The sequence below is a fragment of the Calypte anna genome, chromosome 1 (genome assembly GCF_003957555.1).
Source record: "Calypte anna isolate BGI_N300 chromosome 1, bCalAnn1_v1.p, whole genome shotgun sequence".
NCBI classification, from domain to species: domain Eukaryota; kingdom Metazoa; phylum Chordata; class Aves; order Apodiformes; family Trochilidae; genus Calypte; species Calypte anna.
The window spans coordinates 130,301,378-130,323,292 of record NC_044244.1 but is presented as its reverse complement, the minus strand read 5'-3'; positions in this window follow the sequence as shown (position 1 = coordinate 130,323,292).

The following is a 21,915-nucleotide window of genomic DNA, read 5'->3' as shown; positions in this document are numbered from 1 at the left end:
TGCTCTTTAGTAATTTCAAAAGGATGTTAGGAAGTTACCTGGGAGACAGGAGATAAGATGTACACATCTCACTAAAACTGCCTTATCAGAACTCATCATTATGGCTCTACATTGGCAAGCTAAAATGCTGTTTAGACCTACAGCTTTTGCTGTTTCTGAAGCTTTTCTTTTTGTGAGACACCCTGACAAGCTTATACTTCCTGACACCTTCAAGAATAAATTATCTACAGAAGAGCATAATCCAGTGCAAAAAGGAGAGAAAGCTGTTTCTGCTTGCCTTTCTCAGGTTAACTCTACAACATGTAGGGACACACTTGTCATTAAAATAAGGACCTCTTCATTCAAACTGATTATATTGCACCAATTCACACTGGCTCTTACTTGGTCATGGTGGTTCAAAGGCTGCAAGAAAATTTCAAGCTACTTGTGCACCCTCAGGTGTTTAAAGAACCCCAGAATGGTTTTGGTTGGAAGGTACCTTAAAGATCATCGAGTTCCAGCTCCCTGCCATGGGCAAGGACCAGGTTGCTCCAAGCCCCATCCAACCTGGCCTTGAACACTTCCAGGGAGGGGGCAGCCACAGCTCCTCTGCTCTGTGTTGTGAAGGATCAGTGCAGAAGAACTGCTATCTCATCATCTGCCAGAGCTGATAACAAGGCAAAGATTAACTAAAACCTTAGTATGGTACCAAAACCACTGCAAATAAGGAAAAGGCAGATAGGGAGCCCCTACAGACACGCTCCTGCCATGTGCAGAGGGCACATGTGGACACAGTTATAACTCTCAGCGTAAAAGCCACCATTGACAAAGGTTGACCAAATTCAGCTGGAGCTGTTGCTGTATTGACCTGGATGGTGGAAATTGTTTTCATCATACATCTGGCTGAGATGTATGAGTCCAGCCAGTCCTTCCAGTCCAGCCATAGGCCCAGGTGCTGTACTGAGCTCCTCTTTGGTGCTCTGCCAGGAGAAGCCGTGCCTGATGCCTGCACACACTTCTCCCCATTCAAGCAGAGGCTGCCTCCAAATACCCCACAGAAGAGTGTACACATCAGCCAAACTCCAGAGGCTTGTGGTTCTGGTAAAACTGCAAAGCAGACTCAGTATCAAGCCTGGAAGGTAAATGGCAATTAGAAACGTTGGAGGAGGGTGGGAGTTTTTCCAACTGGTAATTTACCAAAGTATTTACATATTTACAACTTTGTTTTGGCATTTAGCCTGGATTTGTTACTTTCCTCTCCATTTTCCTTTACCTCAGTCTCTTATTCCAGGCACTTTTCTATAATTGCAGGCAGATAAACAAACATACCTCAGTCCATTGTGGTGCAGAAAGAAATAATTTCTCAGGAACAGTTGTACAAAAACAATCTCCTTTTTTAAAAATGAGCCTGGCCTCTAGCACAGCCTGTGAATAAATGGAATACCATGCTCTTGCAATTCAGTGTAGCCACATGGACACAAGATAAAACTTGTTCTCCTGCTGTTTGTCCAGAGCAGGCATGTTCACTTCAGTTTTCTTCAATACCTTTTAAAACTGCCACAGCTGTATTTGACTGAAGAGAGGAGTGTCCAAAGAATAGTAAAAGAGAACATGGAAACACATGCAATGTGAAAGATGTCAAAATTAAGGCTATCTGCAACCTCACTGCAGAGCTTCTCAGTGATGGGCATTAGAAATGCAGCCTTCTTGCCCTCTCTCCAGCTTCTTGCCTCAGTCAGTGCAGCTGTAGTGCAATGCACTCACAGGGACAATAATCTGACACTGAGCTCTGGCATTTCCTTACTTGAAATATTGGCTCTTGCTTGCACAAAATGTATTAAAGAACACCATTGTTGCTGTTCCCTAGGTTAACACAACTGGGGAGAAAAAAAAAAAAAAAAGTTTCATCATGTGACAGCACACCGATTCCCAATGGACTCCTCCACAAGTTTCAGATGGTTCAGAGTCAGCCAGATGCAGCTAAAAAACTTACTCAAATGTGTTCTTACAAACAGAAAGAGCTTTCTGACTGGTAGCTGGTCAGTTTGTCTCAGTTATGCACATTACTCTTATAAAACAGTCCCCAAAAGGAGTTGAGAGCATCCCTAAGACTTCCTCCTCCTCTGATGCAAATTGGATGTCAGTGGCTTCAGTGGGGACTTTGTGGGTATGTAAAAATCTCAAGCTGGATGCAGGAAAAAATAACAGCACACTTGCCTCTGCCTTCTCCCCTTTCTTTTCTTGACAGCAGTGCCAGCAGCACTCTTACAACAAAGCCCAGGCTATATCTGACTCTTTGAGTATCTGTCACCCTGCAGACCCTCTCCCAGCACTGCCATCAGGGTCCACTATGGCTCCTGCAGGCAACTGTTTGCCAGCACTGGGGCAGCTGCCAGGATGCTCATGGAGTCCAGATACCTTGTCACCTTAGAGACCAGTTACATCTGGGCTTTAGAGTTTGTGAGAAGTTTCTTCTGTGAGGAAAAAGATTGCTGTTATCTCCCATGTCCATGCATGGAAGATTTTTATTTTTTTTTACAAAAAAGCTCACTGCATAAACCTGTGTAGTTATTAAACAGAAAATCTTTTTGCTGTACTTGAAGGCTGAATGATGTACTCTCTAAGTAGAAGCATCCATCTCCTTCTCACTGTCCATAAGACAGTTGGTGAAAAATATTTATATCATTTTTACATTGCTTAACAGGTTCTAACACTAAATAATTTCCAAAAATACTAAAATGTTATATAACCCCTATTTATTGCTAATGGGATATTTGCACTATTTCAGTGAGTGCTCTTTTCAAGGCTTAGAGCTTGCATTCTTCTCCTATCTAATACTGCTGGATTTTTTTTCTTTGTGCAGGAAATTAAACATTCTCTCCTATATTTCATTTTCAGAGCAAAACAGGCACATGGATTCCTGGAAGTAAATGAACATCAAATGACTAAATAGACAGTTACTGTAAGACATTTCAAGGTCTGAAAGACTAAATCAGAAGATAATTATGAATTACAAGAACGGAGCAAAAGAATGTGATTCCCTGTTTAATTTGCAGCATATCATTAGGAGGGTTAGTGCCTACTAGGCTTTCTTCTTTATGACATGTGCTGAACTATCCCATTTAGAACAAGAAAGATACTGTAAAAGTGAGCCCTGCACCTGTCATTCATCAGCGAAAATAGAAGATATGTGAATTCATTGGATTTTTAGCAGGTGTAAGGGAACAGTGACTACACTACTTATATTAATGGAGACAGAAATTCAGCTTTGTTTGCTGTCATAATTCAAAAGGCTTCAATGAATTTATGATAATTTTGACCTGAAAAGATTCTGCTTCAGTATTCTAACAGCAGAGACTTTGAGTTTTCTCTTAATACCATATATCTTCTATCGTTAAAATCTGAAGGAGCAATTTCATTTGCCTCTTTAACCTACTTCTCACTTTCAGTTTCTATTTTCAAAATTTTAAGACCCTTTTAGAACAGAAAAAGGAAGGGAAAAGTGGGGGGTTGATGCTGTTAGATAGCCAGAGGTGAGTGAGGTTGCAGAGAATGCTGTAGCCTTCAAAGGTATTCTGGGATTCACATGACTCTATAGGTCAAAGAGCATCCTGAGAAAAACAACTGAAATAAAGCATGTACCTACAGGCAATCTAACTTTTTTCCCCATTTCTTGCATGTTCCTGTGGGAAGGAACAATCTGGTCTATTGAAACAAGTGTTGTTTTACTATCAACTACTCAATAAATGTTAAGATAAAATTTCTTCACCAAAATGAAACTCATGAAGGAATGAGCACTTATCCAGTTCTTTGTAGCTGAGTCCAGTGACTGTATACAAGTACTATGAAGCATAGTTACTCACATAACATACTAATTCCACTCACAGAATAGGGGACAGATAAACAAAGAAGAAAACAACCCCCCAAAAAAGAGGCTACAGCACCAGAGGCTACAGTTCTGCTGTAATATTCTTCTTGCCTCTATCCATATAACAGGCTTTTAACTAATCAGGCTTCAAGCTCTGATGCTGTCCTGGGTTGTCCTTTCTGCTTGACCTTCGTGTTTCTCATTGGACTTATCCTTTGGTCAATTCCTTTCTCCCTTCCAGAGGGCCAAGCTAGAGCAGTGCTCCACTGATTTCTCCTGAATTTCACTCTGCTAAATGAGGATGTCACCTCAAAGGTCTTGGCAATATCAGTGCTGGTACAGCCCCAGATACTCCCTGGGCTACTCTTACGGGCTCATCACAGTAGAGGGGCTTGGCCCAGCAATAGCCCCAGGCAGGGGATGGGACATGAACACCTGCAATGCCCACTTAGTGTGTGTAAATGGCCTTTACATCTATGTCAGATTCAAAAGTATTGAGAAACATTTAAACTTCCACATTTTTAAGATTTATAGTTTCGACTGGAAATGTTTCTTTTACCTCTACATTGAACCATTTTGACAAGTCTGCATTCTCAGAAATGCTTTGTTACATGACTTTTAATGAAACATCAGTTTTTAAAAAAAAAAAAAGTGGAACAAAAGAGAACTTTCCAGGCATTTGTACTGAAAATAGTGTTTATAAAATGAACAATATTAAATGGGTAATATTAAAAAATGAAAACAACATAATTATTTCTACAGGGACCCTCATTTAGAGGAGTAATTTGCAAGTCACGTGGAAACGTTTGATCTCTTCATGTGAGGAAGGGTAGGACTCTGTTAATTTCAAGCAGAGACAATCACATAATTAATTTAACCAGCAGGAAAACAGAGTTCATTGAGCAAGTGTGCCCAGAGCTGTCAGTGCCAGGGAACAACCTCTCACATCTGATTTTACACTGTAATAACTACTGTCTCAGCTCTCGGCAATTACATCTTTGTTCAGCAAACTTAAAGAGAAAGCACTTCTAATACTTGTAAGCATAGCTTCTATTTTGCTTCCTCCAAAAACACCTGCATCTGCCACATTGTGGGACTGGAAATTCCCAGAGAGGAATGTTTCCACTCCTAAAAAAATTTTTTTTTAGGTTTGTTTTTTTGGTAGACACTGCTTCTTCAAGAATTGTACTGAGGAAAGGTGGTTGCAATTTTTCCTCTTCTTCAGGAATTGTGTCACATTTTCTTCTTGTCTGCTCTTCCTTGGCAAGCAAATCCTTGCAAATAATTCTGATCCCATCTTACTCTGTCCCCAGAAGCCCACATTTTATAGGTGCAGTGATTATCTTGACAGGAGCACTGGGTCAGAATACAGCTGCTTTCTCAAACTCTGATATAACAGGAGGCACTGCTTCTCCTGATCTTTTTAATCCACTCTCTATTTCCAGAACCAGTTACGAAGTCAGACTGGGGACTTACCCAAACAGGCTATAGATGAAAACTGATCACCTTAGTTTTCCACTTTGGTTTGTGGTTTTAATTTCTTCTTTAAATCTGTTGGTACATAGTCTGCTGGCTGACCAGTATTACTTTAATCTCACTTGGAGCAGTTTTTAGAAAACAAATTTTCATGTTCAAAGCAGTGCCAGTCCCTGCATAGAGGTGGGAAAGTGTTCCTCCTGTGCATTATTATGCAATACAATAAACTGGTATAAAGAAATGCAACAAAGACTAAGCAGAGAAACAATGAATTAATAGATTAAGTAGAGCCAGAGGATATTCCCAGATGACAAAACTTGAAAATAATTCTCTCAGACAACCCCCCAGGTGTGGTTGGTGAGTTAGCATAAGCCAGAGAGACATCTCCAGTAGACAACAGGATGTCACCACCTTCTTTTAGAGAGCAGGAGTTTTCAATAATAGACATGAGCCACCCTTTGCTTTCACTGCCATGTATTTAATCCAGTACTATAGACATCATCTGGGAGTCTGTACATCAGCTTAGACTGTATTAGATGTATTAGAGACTCTCCATCTCTATCCTTGTGGATGGAAAGTAGGTTTGAGTCCCAATGATCAAAACCACCCATTTTGCTCCAAGACAACAGCTCCAAATGCAGGCAAATCTTTAGCTTCCCTTGGGCCTCCAGATGTCAGAAGACCTGCCTTTGACAAATCCTCCTGAGTTTTTAAACCTATATTTCTAAGCCACAGTAGTAACCCTAGATCTCAGCCTCCTACACATGCATATGTATATTCAGGGACAAGACAGAAGCTGTGAAAGATACAGGAAATTTAATTTGGAAAATACACACCTTTGTCCATGGTATGAGAGCTGACCCTTTTTTCTTAACAACTCAAAGTTTAGTAAAAGCTGACAGAAACATAGGGAAGGACTTATATGCCCTTCAGCATGTTATGCCTTTAAATTTTTCTTCTGTTGGAGAGTACCACATAGATGATGGCAGTTGTAGAAATTCATAGATTAAAAAGATGTCCTTTCAATTTCTCTTTGGTTAAAAAAAACAGTACAAGCTCATTAATGGTCATTAGCCTTTTCCTTGCCATCTCATTTTTGGGATCTCTTGAAGATGCTCCTTCCACAGGTATTACAGACTGTGTCAGAGGGCTGGTAAGATGAGACTACAGTGAGATATAACACCCACTTCGAAATGACAGATTGTAGTGACAAGCTGGTATCCATAGCTTGGGAGATAGTGAAATGAAATTTCTTCAGAAAATGGACTGCACAGAGCAGTTGTCTGAAAACTACTGGTGCCACAGGATGACCTCACACATCTGATTCCCCATCAGTGAAGGCAGATGGGTTACATAGTGTGCTCTGTGCACTAAGGTGCTTCCCTTGAGTGATCAAATACATTGGCTGAACCAATGACTGAGGCAGAAAACTCTATGACAGTGCCTCTCCTATCTGCAAACCACCCACAGAGGATCTTATTAAAAAAAAATGATCAGGAAGTAACAGAAATGTAAAAATGAATGAAGATAATGATGCAGACTTCTTTTGCAAAGTGCTTTCAGACCATAAAAGCAACCCATGAAAGCTAAGCAGAGTATTTGGCAAACTAATGGGTTACAACACTTTGAAAAGGGAAATTTTAGAGAGACTGCAACTTTTGTAAGGAAAAAAGCCTCCCAAGAGACAGGTACAGAGCTGCCCCTTGCTTGCTGAAGTAGTAACACTAGGAAACACTTCAGAAGCTTACTTCAAACATGCTCTTCAACATTGCACTAACTCAATTGCTTTTCACATTTTCTTGTCTCATTTTAAAATCACCTTTGAAATTAGGTGACATCATGGCTGTACCATCTGTAGAAAGGCACAAACAAAGCATTCTGGAATAGAAGTGACAGACTGCAAGGCAGCTTTCATTAATAAATGGCTTGCCTTGCCAGGCATGAAGCAGTTGGGTATTGACCTGTCTGAGAAATGGAGGGAGCTTTTCCAGGAGTAATACTCTTTATGTATGTATTTTGAGAAATTACATAGCAGGAGGCTGTCTGGAAGGATGAAGGCTGTTGGGGTCTTGTTTTTTTGTTTACTGGTTCTTTCTTCCTTTGCTGTGCACTTTTAAGTCCAAAACTGGAAGGGTGGTTGGTGGGCACTTATTCTTCTGCAGTGGTGAAGGGCTCTGCCACAGCCCTCATTCCTGTGATGCCCTCATTCTCTGTATGCTCCTGCTTAGAGAAAACTCCAGCCCAGAGCACTGCTGAAGTAAAAAGCCTTGCATGAGGTGACAGGAGCTTCCTGGAGGCATATGTGTGTACTTCACAGCATGATTTGTCATGAGAAAGGTTTATTTATGATGACCACACACCAGCTTCTGTTAAAGTGAACCAACAAATGTCAAGATAGGATTTATTCCATTCTGTGTATGTTCAATTCTCCCTTTACTTGGGAGAATCTACAAATAATCATTAAGTAAGGTGTTATTTGTAAAGTTTGTTTTCTCTCTCTTGTGTATCCTCACTTCTTTATTGTTAAAATTTTTCTGAGCATCATTAGGACTTCTCCTTTGGGGAAAACACACAACTTCTTTATTTCATAAGAAGGACTGATTAGAAATTGAGAGTGACTGGCTGAGAGCTGGGTGTTCAGCTTGATGATGGCTGGGAGGCAGAGATGCTATAACCAATGCAAAGCGCAAACCAGCAGGTTTGATTTTGAGGCTACTATGTATTCATAGATCACTCTTGAGAATCTTTCAGTTAGGAAAGCCTGAGGTCTATTATGTGTGAGCACTGGTATATAAACTCTCAGGGAATCTCTATGATCTGCCTTTTTGATATGCACTATTTGTTCCAGAAAGTTTCATAAAGCTGGTTAAACTGTCCTTACATTTCCGTGGGCCCTTTAAGCTCGATATTACTTACAGATCATGCATACACCAAAATGTTTAACTTGGCCTCTGTTCACACAGCCTTCTGGCAACACCGTATTGATCTTGAGCTTTCTTCAAAGTCCTATTCCCATATCTCTCAAATAGGCTAGTGATTTAGCAATACTCCTTTCAGCATCTCTGTCCACAGGCTGATCAGGTTTAGAGGTTGCTTACTCTGGAAAAAGCAACAGTGGAGGCAAATTGGTGTAAGAAGTGCAGGGAGATTTTTCAATACAAAATGTGTTAAGGAAGTCATATGATGGCAAAATAGCACAATAGCAACAACAATAATAACATCAATAAAACCAGCAACAACTACAATAATGATGACAATACGTAATGATAATGACAATTATGATGATAATGATGATGATAATAACATTAACAATAATGATAAAGATGATAATAACACTAACAGTAATGATGAAAATAACAATAATAACAATAACAACAGCAGCAGCAACAATAGTTATTATTAATATTAATAGTAATGTTAACAGTTTATTAAACAATAAATTGTCCTGGTCTCTTTTTATTCATAACTAAAGTATTCCTTAGGGTTTGATCAGTCATCTTTCATTATTCATGATTCTCTGGGGTTTCTCAGATATTTACCTATAGCTTAAGAACTTCTTGCCCTTTGTCCCACCTATAGCCAGCTTGCTCCTCTGACAAAGCAATTTATTTACCAGTTCCATTACACCCCAGAAAGGGCTGCTTTGTTTCAACTCAAATACCTCTTATTTCTTGGGAGGAAGGAGTAGCTAACTCCCTGGTTTCTCGTTTCATGCCTGTACTACATGACCTGGAAAAGCTGGATTCTACCAGGACACACAGTTGTCTTAGACACAAATTTCACCTGTTCTGAAGATTCTTCCAAAGACAACATGTGATATACATTTTTCCAAGTCCTAGCAGTGATCTACTTCCAATTGAAGGTTTGAGTTATGTATAAAACTTATAATCACAGATTGAGAAACAGAAAACACAACAGCAAAACACCTTCCCTTTCAAACAAAATCAACATAGAAAAAGACCTCCAAAATTCTACTCCCTAAATGTATATTAAGGTCAAATTTTAAACAGTTCTACAGCCTCATCTCACACAAGTGAGATTGACTGGGCAATGAAACTTATGTTAGAATTACAGTTTTAGAGACTGGATTCATCCTGCAGTAGAGAGATCTATATAAAAACTATTTCCTCACCCATAGGTATTTCTAGAGAGCAATCTACTTAATCTGTTGCAGATATCTACTTAAATGACATCTTTTGTAAGTGCCACCATCCCTACCTTGAATATCTTGCCTCTGGGTGAGTGTCTCAGGAACCTCAGCACAGATTTTTATGACCGTCCCATGTAATTTCAAGGTTGCACAGTTAAAATTATCTGGGCTGATATATCCTGCCAATTATACTGGAATAATTATCAAGGATACATTTGCTTCCACAATTGCAGCAATGGAATTACATTTCTGCCATAAAACTGGTCTCCTTTAAATGAGATTGTGACTTTCCACCTCCAAGGTGCTACCAATTTCCATAGCCTACTTTTTGAGTGAACAAATAAAAAAAAGTTTTATCATATAGACCATCTCAGACTCCAACAGCTCTGCTGTGTTTTTTCCAGTTCATGCATGAGCACCTCTGCAAGTTCTCGTTATCATCTCAAGATGGCAAACGGGGTTACAAAGGGAATAATTACAAACAATGGAAGGATAACAGTAACACAGGTACAATAAGATCTATTTTCATTTACAATAGATGCATGAAATGACAAGAATATTAGTCAGGATAAGGCTTATCAATTACAAGAAGCAAGATAAGGTTAACAGAAAGATTGCATATCATGTGTTCACAGTTTTTCCTAATATTGTATTTTTAAATACAAAGATCTAGAAGCTATTTCCACATGTAGTTTGAATTTAGAAGAGGGCTTTTCTATATAAAATATGGAAATCGAAATGTTCTTGTCAGATTTATTATGAAAGAAATACATCTTTGATGTTTGAGAAATACTTGCCCATTACTGAACTTCCCAGGCATGTTTGGGTACCATATTTATACCAGGGGATAGCATAAATCTTGCACTTAGAACAGAGAATCAACACAAAAGTTGTTAACTTAATATGTAATTTTAACAAAAAAAAATTATCATTTGTAAAAGCTTTTATCCACCAGGAAAAAATAGTAGATGTTGAGAACAAAGAAACAGTTTAATACTTGTATTAATTGTTCATTATAGCAAATTTGTAATTGCTGTTCCAAAGAGACACTTCGTTGTCATGGAGTCTGCTCTTGTGTCTTGTGCCCCAAGTGTCCTGGTTTTAGAATTAATATGTAGAAAACACTGCTGAGGAGAATCAGTTTCTTAGGAAACTGGCACAGCAATTTCTAGTACACAAATTATTTGTTGCATATTTTTATCACAAACCTTGTAACGGATATGTAATAGGAGTGGGTCTAATTCTCTAAAAGGATAGATTTGCTAGGAAAGCCTTGCATCCAGTAGCAGGTAATGTGGCACAACAGGAACTGATTTCTAGAGCATCAGTTCCCACATTACATGCAATACATGATGTCCTTTCTTTGGATTAACTCTAGGTCATGGTGTCCAAATAACCACTGAAGTGTGCTTCAGAATCCTCTTTTGTTTAAGTTTCACCTGAGAATAAGAGTCTTAGTTGAGTGAATAGTTTCTTGACAAGAAGCAAAGTGCAATGGATGGGAAAATTACGACTCACTTCCAAACCTCATTTCCCTTTTGAACTGAACCCTGATGCAGGTACATCTGGGAAGCAGTCTGCACAAAGGATAATTTAGCTGATCTCCCCCAGCTCCTTCTACAATAAACTGAACAGGAAGTACATGACCTCTAAGGTCCCTTCCAACTCAAACCATTCTATGAATCTGTGAATAAATTGAGTAGAAATTAAAATAGAAATTACAGTAGAAATTAAAAGTGTTCTTGAGCTTTATTTCTGGCTATACCAGTGACAGTGTCCCCTCCATAAGGAGTCGAAGGCACTTACTGCACAGCAAGCACAGAACAGTACTATTAAGACATACAGGAGTAAGAGGCTAGTGTAAAAATAAACCTTCATTCTTACCCATAATACTTTATTATGGCTGGTTTTAGCAAGAGCTTAAAGTGTGCTGAATCCTACCTGTCACCTCTGTTTCTTTATCTGTACCCTGGATGACTTTGAGCTCATCTTGCAGCCCTTGAAGGTAACAGTAAGGGATCAGCAGGAGCAAAGTAGGGTCTGAAGCTCACAGTACATGAATTGACAGCTCATGAACTGATTCACTCATCCTCACACTACCCTTTGGCTTCAAGGACACTCCATTGAGAGGCAACATCCCTCCTTCGTGCTATCAGTGGCAGGATCATGGCCAGAGGCTTTCTGTAAGTGCTCTGGGCAAGGAAATGTCTCCCTTCATTTGTCTGAAAAGTCACATTAAAACCCAAGGATGTTGTGGCAATGAAGTAATAATAATGTTGAATTTTAACTAGAGTGCACATTTTGCATCTTTTACCCTCCAAGTTCAGTGCATATTTTCAAATGCATTATGTGCAGACAAGTTTAAGCCTTTAGAACCTGCCCTTGAGAAATGTCTGCTAATGGTGTACTTTATCTCAGTAAAATTTACTTACAGAAATACACATCGTAAAGCTGCTGCATTCCTGCTATGCTTAAATTCCTGCATACAGTGAATTTTAATGCACTGTTCTTACATAATTCATTTATTTCTCTCTAATATTTTTCTATGTTGATCAAATTGATTCAAAATACTGAAAGATGCTGCATTACGGCATGGGTGTTTATACCTCCAGTTTACATAAATTTCTGTTGATTTTTTTTTTTAATTTGGCAGCAGAAATTAAAAAAAAAAAAATTCATGACTTGCATCTACATCAAATATTTTTTTTCTGGACTAAGTGTTAGGGTTAGGTGTAGCATATTTCTACCAGGATCACATGCACCTACCAACACCACTTTTCCAGTCTGTATAGATTACTTATAAGCAAACAATTTAGTAGAGATTGAATTATTAGCATAAACAAAAATGGTTTTCATGCTTGGACTCAGCTTGCACAGATTTTCCGATCATGAGTAAGAGAAGAAACAGGATTTGGAAAATTCAGCCAGGCATGCAGATATGAAGATACATCATGGCTCTTTCATTTGTCTTACCCTGCAAAACAAGTGTTTCTTAATCTTCTCCGTGTAAAATCTTTATCTAACAACCCTGCAGTAAATTAAAAAGCATGGTCTTTAAAGGTTATCATTCCCTTAATAAAGGAGAGTAGGAAGCATGCCAGAAGGGACCCATAAATGTTGTTGTTGTTGTAATTATCTCTTATAAACATTGTTAGTGTTGTCGATAAAGGTATTATAATATAAACCAATTAAAAAGCCTACTAGATTGTAGCATATTTGAAGATTAAGCTGCAGATGACATTTCTCTCACAACACACAGGTATGAAAAAATAGTATCTGCATCAGCATTCTAATGTTCCAAATCTAAGCCTAAAACAATATTTAAAATTACATTTAAAAATGTGAGAATCTACCTCCGATTAGTTTTATGAATGCTGGGATCCAAGCTATGTTAACTGGTCTGCTGGAGACTGGAAATCTCCAGCAGAAACATCAAGCTGGAAAATTGCACTTTTTACTCAACAGAGTGAAGTGATTAAAACTGATGAGGGACATGAACTTTAGTATTCAGCTCTGCAGCTTTTAAACACCATGACACTGCACACTCCTGACATCTTACTTTTGAGGAAAAGTCCTACTCAGTTTTGTATCAACTGCAAAAATCTACTGCTGAAGTCTTTTTTTTTTTTTTTCTTCCCCTCATGAAGGCAGCTGTTCCACATGATTTTTTGGTACTAAAATATACTGGTTGTTTTTTATCCTGAGAAACTTCTGCAGAGTCAGGATATAGTTTCACATTCTCTGAATTGCCCTCTGGAGGAAGCTCTTTTTCTCAATTGGCTTGGCTGGTCGGGGAGATGAGGTTTAAAAAATTAAAGTAGTCTTTTAACTGAGCTCATAAGAAACTTCACTTTCTAATTATTTTGCTCTGGGTTTTTGTTTTTTTTTTTTGGGGGGGTGGGGGGTTGTGGTTTGGGTTTTTTTTTTCAGAGGATGACTTCTAGGACACATTCTTTCTAATGAAGACCTACGACATAAGTACTTGACTTCCAAAACAATCTGCACTGTTAGATGTACCTCATGCATCTTGATTTCCTTGAAATATTCATGCACTTGACTGTCTTTAGGCAGTATTATCTAAGTGAAAATATGACTAGAAATAAGAGAATAATATTTTAAGAGAGATTCAGAAATGTTTGCTTTAAGTTACAAATTAATACAATTCGGCAGTCTGACTCTTTTGGGTGGGGGGTTTGCTGGTTTGTTTGGGGGAGTTTTGTGCTTTTTTGGTTTGGTTTGGTTTGGTTTGGTTTGGTTTGGTTTGGTTCATTTTTTGGTGCAGTTTTTTTGGTTGTTTTGTTGGGAGTTTTTGGTTGGTTTTGTGTGTGTGTGTGGTTTGGGTTTTTTTGTATGAATTTGCCAAGACCCATGATGGTAGAAATATTGGCCAAAAAAAGGCAGATTGGAAATGAAGAGCAAAATAAAGAAGAAAATTATTATCATATTTTAATTAAGGATACTCACATGGGAAATCCAAAACTATGAGGCATACTTAGGTGTGAACACAAATACGCACATGATCAATGGAGCCAAGCAGCATAATAGCAAACAGAATAATCAATACCCCAAGTGATTCTTCAGTTCAGGAATCTCAGAAATTGTTGGGGTGAGGTTCATCTCACTTGACTGTTGTCATTAAAAATGTAAATATGTAAATCAGATCCAATGGCTCTTTACTTAGGGAGAAACTTCCCCTACCCATCTGTATGACAAGAGTGTTGTGAGATTTCTAGACAGAGACTGGAGTGACTGTTCACATTCAAATGTTTTAGAAACCTAAATGAAGGTGTCACTAGTAAATACTTTCCAGTAGTGCACTCATACAAGACTTGAAAACTGTAACTGGCTAATGATGAAAACCACCAAGCTGCAGCTCAAACAGAAGGTCCAATCTCATCCACAGATAATGGCAAGCACAGATCAGGAGGTAGAGAAGATGATGAGGAAATGATAACATAAGATAGGAAAGTCAGAAGAATGGTAATAGGACCACAAATTATTTAAATAAATATAGTCCCCTTTATATTATATATATATGATATATAATATCATATATATATATATATTAAATATAATCCCCTTTGTCACATGAGCCTGCCTTTCAGGGAGGGTAAAGATACTCTTTCTATGAAGAATGTGAATTCCTATCTTACAGTGCAGAAACTTGGGTAGGGCTCAGCTCATGGAGATGAGTCTGCAAGACTGATCATTACCACTTAAAATCTCATTTTAATTTCTTATTTCAGATAATATTGTTGGTGGGAACTATCAGCTGATATGTTCTGCTGATCCAACATCATCTAGTTGGATGACAACTAGAACAGACTGGGGCAATGTGAAGGATTTTTAAGATGCTTGTGCAGAAGCCTGAAAGGAGTGGTAATCCTTTCCTACACACAAAACATGGCCAGTGTCACCCTCTTCTGACAATTCTATTTTCATATAATTTCACCAAATGTTAAGTCTTCCCATTTCAGCCAGCCCATCCATACTAATACCTCACTAAGTTCAACTGCTATGTATGGTTCAGACAAAATTCACTGTTCCTTCCTACCCACTCACATCCCTCCATGGCAGGCTGCGTGTCCTGACTTTGAAAATCTAGTTAAATCTGTCCACAGCCACATGCAGAAAATAAAAAAGACATATTTGTTTTTCTCTTTCTAGAAAAATGAGCAAGCTATAAAAACTGAAGTTGTACAATCATGAGGGGTGTAGTGTATGCAGTGATAAATCTTGTTGCAATGTTTACTGTTGTACTATGAAATTATCAAATGATGTTTTTCAATTAAAAACTTGATAGCTCCATTGGAAGCAAAATGAATTACATGCTAATTTTACAAATATTTCTTGTGATCACTGCAAGACAGTTTTTGCATAGTTTTCATAGAAGCAACATAGCAGAAATATAATTTCAAACTTCCTAGTCATTTATCTCTGTTACTTTGTTATTATTCTGTGCCATTGCCACGTCTCCAGTCAACCGAAAAATATTCTAAGTAGTAATAAGAGGATCAGCACCTTTCAAAATAATTGTCTGATCAGGTATGAAGAGTCTCTTTTATACAGGGTCTATATATTAATGACTGTGTTTAATTATACTGGTTAGAAGTCAAAAAGAAGCAATTCATTCTCAGTATAATAAACTGCTAATTACTAGCTGCACGAAAAAGGTGTTGGGGATAAAGAGGACTTTTGCTACTAAGGCACATAGCAGAACAACTTCCATTCCCCTCACATTTCCTGCTTTTATTACAAATCATTAAAAAAGTCTTTCCAAGACTTACTGGTATCCCTTTCACAACACTACTCTGAGATAAAGAAGCAGTTTTAATGCCAACAGTGTCATTTCCATTTACATAGAGGGAATAGAGGTATTTAAGCAACATTCTTAAGACTGGTGATGATAGATCTTCAGAACTGCTATTTTGCTGCAATTTTTGCTTTCTTTCAGACCAGGCTCTTTAAAATCTCCAGTAAGAATGCTATTTGCAGGCATTGTTTGGGAAATTCTCTTGATTTCAAAACACTGAGATTTGGGGAAAGAGTATGTCAGCAGTCAGTGATACTTCCTAGTACTTCCATGTCCCAGGTCACAAGAACTCAAAGGTACTACAATGACTGCTGAAGTGAGGAAAAATTCAGTGGAAACAAAGTTTCATCTAATATACACCAAAGCACAATTCCAGAAGTAGAGAGAAAATGAACGTTGCAGGTGGGTATTTTAGATGTTCATTTGCTGAAACCCAAGAAACTATCCATGTTCCAAAAGGTCAATTTTCCTTTGAAAAAGTGGAGCTCTAGAGACAAGACATTAGGAAAACACTTTTTCAGTATAGGATTTTTTTCTATTTCTTCTTGTTTTAACTTTGTGTGTGTGTGTGTGTTTTATTTCATACTTCTCCCAGTGTGTTCTGACAAAGATTGCCAGTTAGCATTATCTCCCAATGGTACTCAGGGGGAATAGTATTCAAACACTACAGCTCAACACAGTGAACTCCAGCCCAGCTCAGACCCTGAAGTTCTCAAGTAGTTCAGAGATCTGCAGAAGGAATCTCACCCTCACCCAGGAATGCAGCCACCCCCATGATGGTTATCTCTATCCTTCCTGCATGGGGATATCTCCTCTGTTTGCATCTCAGCAAAGCATGTGACATGGCCCTTTCTCCTGTAGGATAATTCACACTACAAGGGGCCTTAAGAGACTAATATCCTGCCCAAACCTGGTCGAGCTCTGGAGTCAGACCAGGATGCTGAGAGCTTAGTTCAGTCATGGCTTAAATCTCTCTTTCTCTCCAAGGATAGAGAGATGGCACAGCCTCTAAGGACAGTCTACTTCACTGCTGATGGGGGAAGGTCTGAACCAGTCTGAACCTCTCTTCTTTCAATCTCTGTCAGTTGTCTCTTGCCTTTTTGACATGCAGCACCTTGTGAAAGCAGGCTTTGTCATAACAAAAAACTCAAGTATCAGAAAGATGTAATTAGGGCCCAACTCATGCCCAAGTTGTAAGATGAAGAAGGGCATGCAAGCTCCAGTGTTAAAAATCTCTTTGATTATGTTAATTTTTTTTGGGGGGGAGGCAGAGGGGAAAAGTTCCACAGTAAATCATGGAAGAGCAAACCACTCAAACAGGAGGTGGAAAACAGGAATATAGCTAGAGCTTTCTCTCAAAACACTAATTAGAATTATGTCTCTAAAATTAAATAATTGCACACCTGTAAATTTTAGTACAGAAATTTATTATTAACATTGGGAAGAGTATTTTGTGGGTGTAGAAAAACTTTAACACATTTCCTGTGTCTTATTCTTTCATGCTAAAATAACAGATTTCTAATGAATCTGTTTTTTCCCAGGTGTCCATGAGTTTGACCCTAATAATAAATTTAGATTAGTATGATGAATGAAGAAACATTACTGATTTTTCATGAGTGTACATCAATTATTTTGTGTAGCTTACTGTGCATCTATGAGTTTAGGAAAATTGCATAAATTAGTTGCACATTACCTTTGTAAAACAATTTTAATACTGGCATAGAGAAATGCATTTGAAGTTGTTAGTATCTACCCAAAGCCTGGCTTCATCTGGCCTTCATCAGGTCATATCCAGACCAGAAAAGCTTTAATTTTTTTTTTTCTCCAGTTGGTGTTGACACCAGATACTAGAACATCCTCCAGCATAAGTTAAAGCATCCTATCTGATTTGTAGAAGTTCACTCAAGTGTCTAGGCCACCTGAATGCAGCAAGCTTCAATCATACATTCTCTGCTTTCATGATCCTTCAGCCAAGTAGGCTGCCATAGACTGCAGAATAAAGTTCTCCTAAAGAAAAGAATTTCTGGTATTGCCCTTTGGCAAGAAAACTGCTTTTATTGCACTGCTGCATCAGCTGCAATGGACTACAGCTTCTGACTGGATTAAATCGTATTTCCTTTAGGAAGTCTGCATCCCCCAGATTTATTATGTCTTGTTGCTAAGGTTTCCTTTGGACAAAGGATGTTAAAAGCAGTCCAGTTGGATTCTAAGCATTGCCCTTTACTAAGTTTAACTAGAACAATGGTTTACAGCTCACTGTCTTAATTTCCTGTCTGATTCATGTCTGAAATTGTTGGAGGGACCAAATGGAAAATCCTTCACTTCCTGCTACTACCATGATTTAAATATGTCTGCTCTAGAAACTACTTTCATCTCTTTGTCTTTATTAAACACAGCATTTTTATTTAAAATATAGTCGCTCTTCCAACTGTTGCAGATGTTTTGCTACTATAGTAACAAAAGCTGCTGGGTAAGGGGGGGGGGGGAAGGTTGGGAAGTGAAAACCAGCAACTAGTTCTTTCTGTTCCCAGTGAGACATAGTATAAAGTCATAAAGGAAATCCAGGATATAAACTCCATTAGCAGATTGCAGGATTTATAGGTCTATGTCCCACATGCAGTGTTAAAAATATATCCTATTACAAAATGTCTGTGACTTTGCTGCTGAAAGCAGTAATTACTAAGGCCCATGATGAAACATAATAAGTGTCTAAAATGAATGGTCATTGATTATATTCTTGTTGTCCAGGTACTTTCATTGGCTACAGCATCCTAATAGTACTTCCCATAAGACACCACATTCTTGCCTCAGTGGAGCACAACAGGAAGACAGCCTTTGCTACCCATTTGTTTTCATTTCTTTTGTTCTTCAGTCCTGATGTTGAAAACCATTCTTCATGGGAATGACACAGGTTTTAGAAACATGATAAGCAGGTAGACAAGTGGATAGATAGGAAACATTTGGGGTTATGTGCAGAAAGCTCTGGGCAAATAGGTAAATGTCTGATAGCCGGTTAGAGGGCCATACTGCCCATCCTGATCAAAGAGGGCAAAAAACATTCTAATACATCTGTAGCGGGAGGAGCCATTCTTGCTCCTGAAGCTCGACGAGCTGCTGGTCTCTTCCAGGACTCCAGCCACCACACAGCACTTCCAGGGTAGAAGTGTAGCAGGAAGAGCCTTTCTTGCTCCAGAGGCTCGACGAGCTGCTGGCCTCTCCATGCCTCACACCAGAGTGAGCTGAGGTGCCTTCTGTGGGTGTGTGTCCCACCTTTATTGGCCCCCTGGTCTTGCTCATGCCCAATAGGGGCCTGTCCTAATCAAGCACAGGTGGACTCACACCCACTCTTTGGCAACTCAAGGCACCTGGTTGACAGTGTCTCTCTACATACATCAAAGTTCAGACAGCTGTCTACTAACTTTACATACGTCAAACCAAACCAAATAGCATTCTTGGAAAGTCTGACTGCAGTGGGTTTCAAACCAAACCACCAACAAAGCTCCATGTAATCAGAAAAACAAAACAAAAACAACCAACCAAAAAAAACCAGCAAACCAACTGACCAAATAACACACAAAACCCCCTTAAATATTGTATACCTGCTGTATTTCTCAGTAATTCAGGTGTCTAGCTGACTTTACCACTGAGCTGGCCATATTATGAGGATAAGCTCCAGCATAGCAAAGGAGGAATTCAGCCCTCTGTCTTCAGCGGGCTATGGAGTGATAAATAAAATTCCCTTCTTATGTCCCTGTTAAAACTGTTGCATAGAACTTGCTTAATAAGAACCTGAAGAGCTGTCAGCTATGGGACGAAAACTGGTAACACAAAGAGCTGTTAATGCCTTGGCCCACCACAGGCCACAAAGGTTCATCAGGCACCTCTCAGCATCCAGGCAAAGAGAAGTCTGCTGGCAACTTCCTTTACATATACTATGACAATGCACTTAAGTTGGGCTGGCCATTTTAAAAAACATTTAAAAGAATTGCAAATAGATTGTTTCATATATATATATATATATATGTATATATGTATATATGTATATACACACATCTGTATAAATGTATGCATATAGAGATTGTACACATTTTTAATGCAGACATGTGAAAGCCACCTTCATCTCTCTAGGTAAATATACATTTACATGAGAACTTATTTTAATCCTTATTTCCTCATACCTCTTTGTTTAATTTAGTGTAATTTTCTTCAGATAACTATGCCTGTGAAGAGTTGTATTTTCCAAAATGTTTAATTCAAACTTTTCAGAGTAGAATTTTTCTCAGCGTAATCCAGCATTAAGGTTAATATTCAGGTCACACTTTCCTCACAGGGTCACTGAGTTCTGGGGATCTGTTACAGGATTGCTCATGTCCCACGTGTTCTCCCTTGGGAGAGCTGTTCCTGCCCCTTTGCAACCCATCTGAAGTCATGGTGACTCACATTGAGGCAGCACATCCTGAGAGGAACACCTCCTGTTAAAAGGACAATTTCTTCCAGCCAAACTTCAAGTGGGCAGGATTGATCTTTTTCAAAAAAATTTGACTATTTTGTGATTTGTTAATGAGCTTTATTTAGAATATGTATGGTATGTGTGCAGCCCTAACTGGGGCTTTCCTGGTTTTGGGGCTCTCACCAATGGACCACAAGTTTTAAGACTTTTGTACCCAGAGCCCAAACAGCACTTCTGGTTTGGGGTTTTAAGGCACAGCTCTGGTGTGTAATTCTTCTGCAGACAGCTATCAAGTCCTACTGATGCAGAAGCAAGAAATTTCCACAGATCCTATGTGAAGAAGTACACTGCAGGGTCTGAGGCAGACACCTCAGCTTCTCAGAAGGGCTCCATGGGGAAATACACATGTTCTGGTGAAAGGTGTAGAACAAGACCCTAAAACACCCTTATTCCTTTTTTAGCAATGATAAATGGTGGGATGTACAGACTTGCCATGCTTTCCTCCTGCTTTCTGGTGGCCAATGCCTTATTGAGTATCATTTATTGTCCCCTCAGTGCCCATCCAGCAGAACAGTACTCATGTTCTGAGCTCCAAAGGATCCTTTGTTACCTGAAATGGCCTGAAGTTGCACCAGGGGAAGTTTAGATTAAGTACTAGGAAGAAATTGCTTACTGAAAGAGTAGTCAGGCACTGGAGCCATCCCTGGAGGTATTTAAGAACCATGTAAATGAGGCACTGCAGGACATGTTCTAGTGGAATGGTGTTTTTTTGTGGAGGGGCGGGGGTTGGGGTTGGTCATTGACACAGTGATCTTAGAGGTCTTTTCCAGCCTTGACAATCTGGGGATTTGATCCAGTTGATTTGTCTGTGACAGCTGTCCAGTCATACCAGCCAGCCTGCTCTTCACACACTCGTCTTCCTTGTGGTTTTTCCGTCACTTTCTATAAATGCTGTACTTCATTAAAACAGGCATTACTATTTGCAAGTACTTTGTCAAGCACAGACCACACCATGTGTTGAATAACCACAAGCAAAAAGAATGGGAAGAGACATCAAGAGCTAGACAAACAAAAGCAGACAAATAGGTGCATGTCAGAAAAACTATTGAGTGTGCTAAACTTCCTTGTCTTCGAGAAGTCTGGTGTTAGATTTTTTGAGGTTACGCTTGCAGTTCAGATCCCACTGAGATGAAGAATGAAGTCCAATTCACCAAAGCAAAAGTTGATTTAATTTTTGAAGAAGGAGATGTTGTTTATGCTTCAGCTGAAATTCAGGCAATTTTTTTCTAGGTAGTTGTTCTCAATGATATTCTCACAGAATGAAAATTATTCTCTTAAACCACTTACACTGATGCAGAAGTCAGGAGCTTTCTGGAACTTCTCAAATACTGGAAAATTACTGTAAAAGTGATATCATAATATCCCTTCCTCACCTTCTTAACTTGATTTCTGATATTGGCATAGTTTATATCTCACCTCTTCAGAAACAAGAGGGCTTCCTACAGATGGTGAAAATGTATCATTTTGAAAAATGTCTAATAGAAGTATAATGCACTTTGTTACTCAACAAGAAACTGCAAGTTTTATTTATTTTTTTCACGTTATTTTTTCTTTTAAGCTAGGCACAAATGAGTTAGCTATTTCTTGGTTCAGGAATTTTAGTCATACAGTAGTAAGAA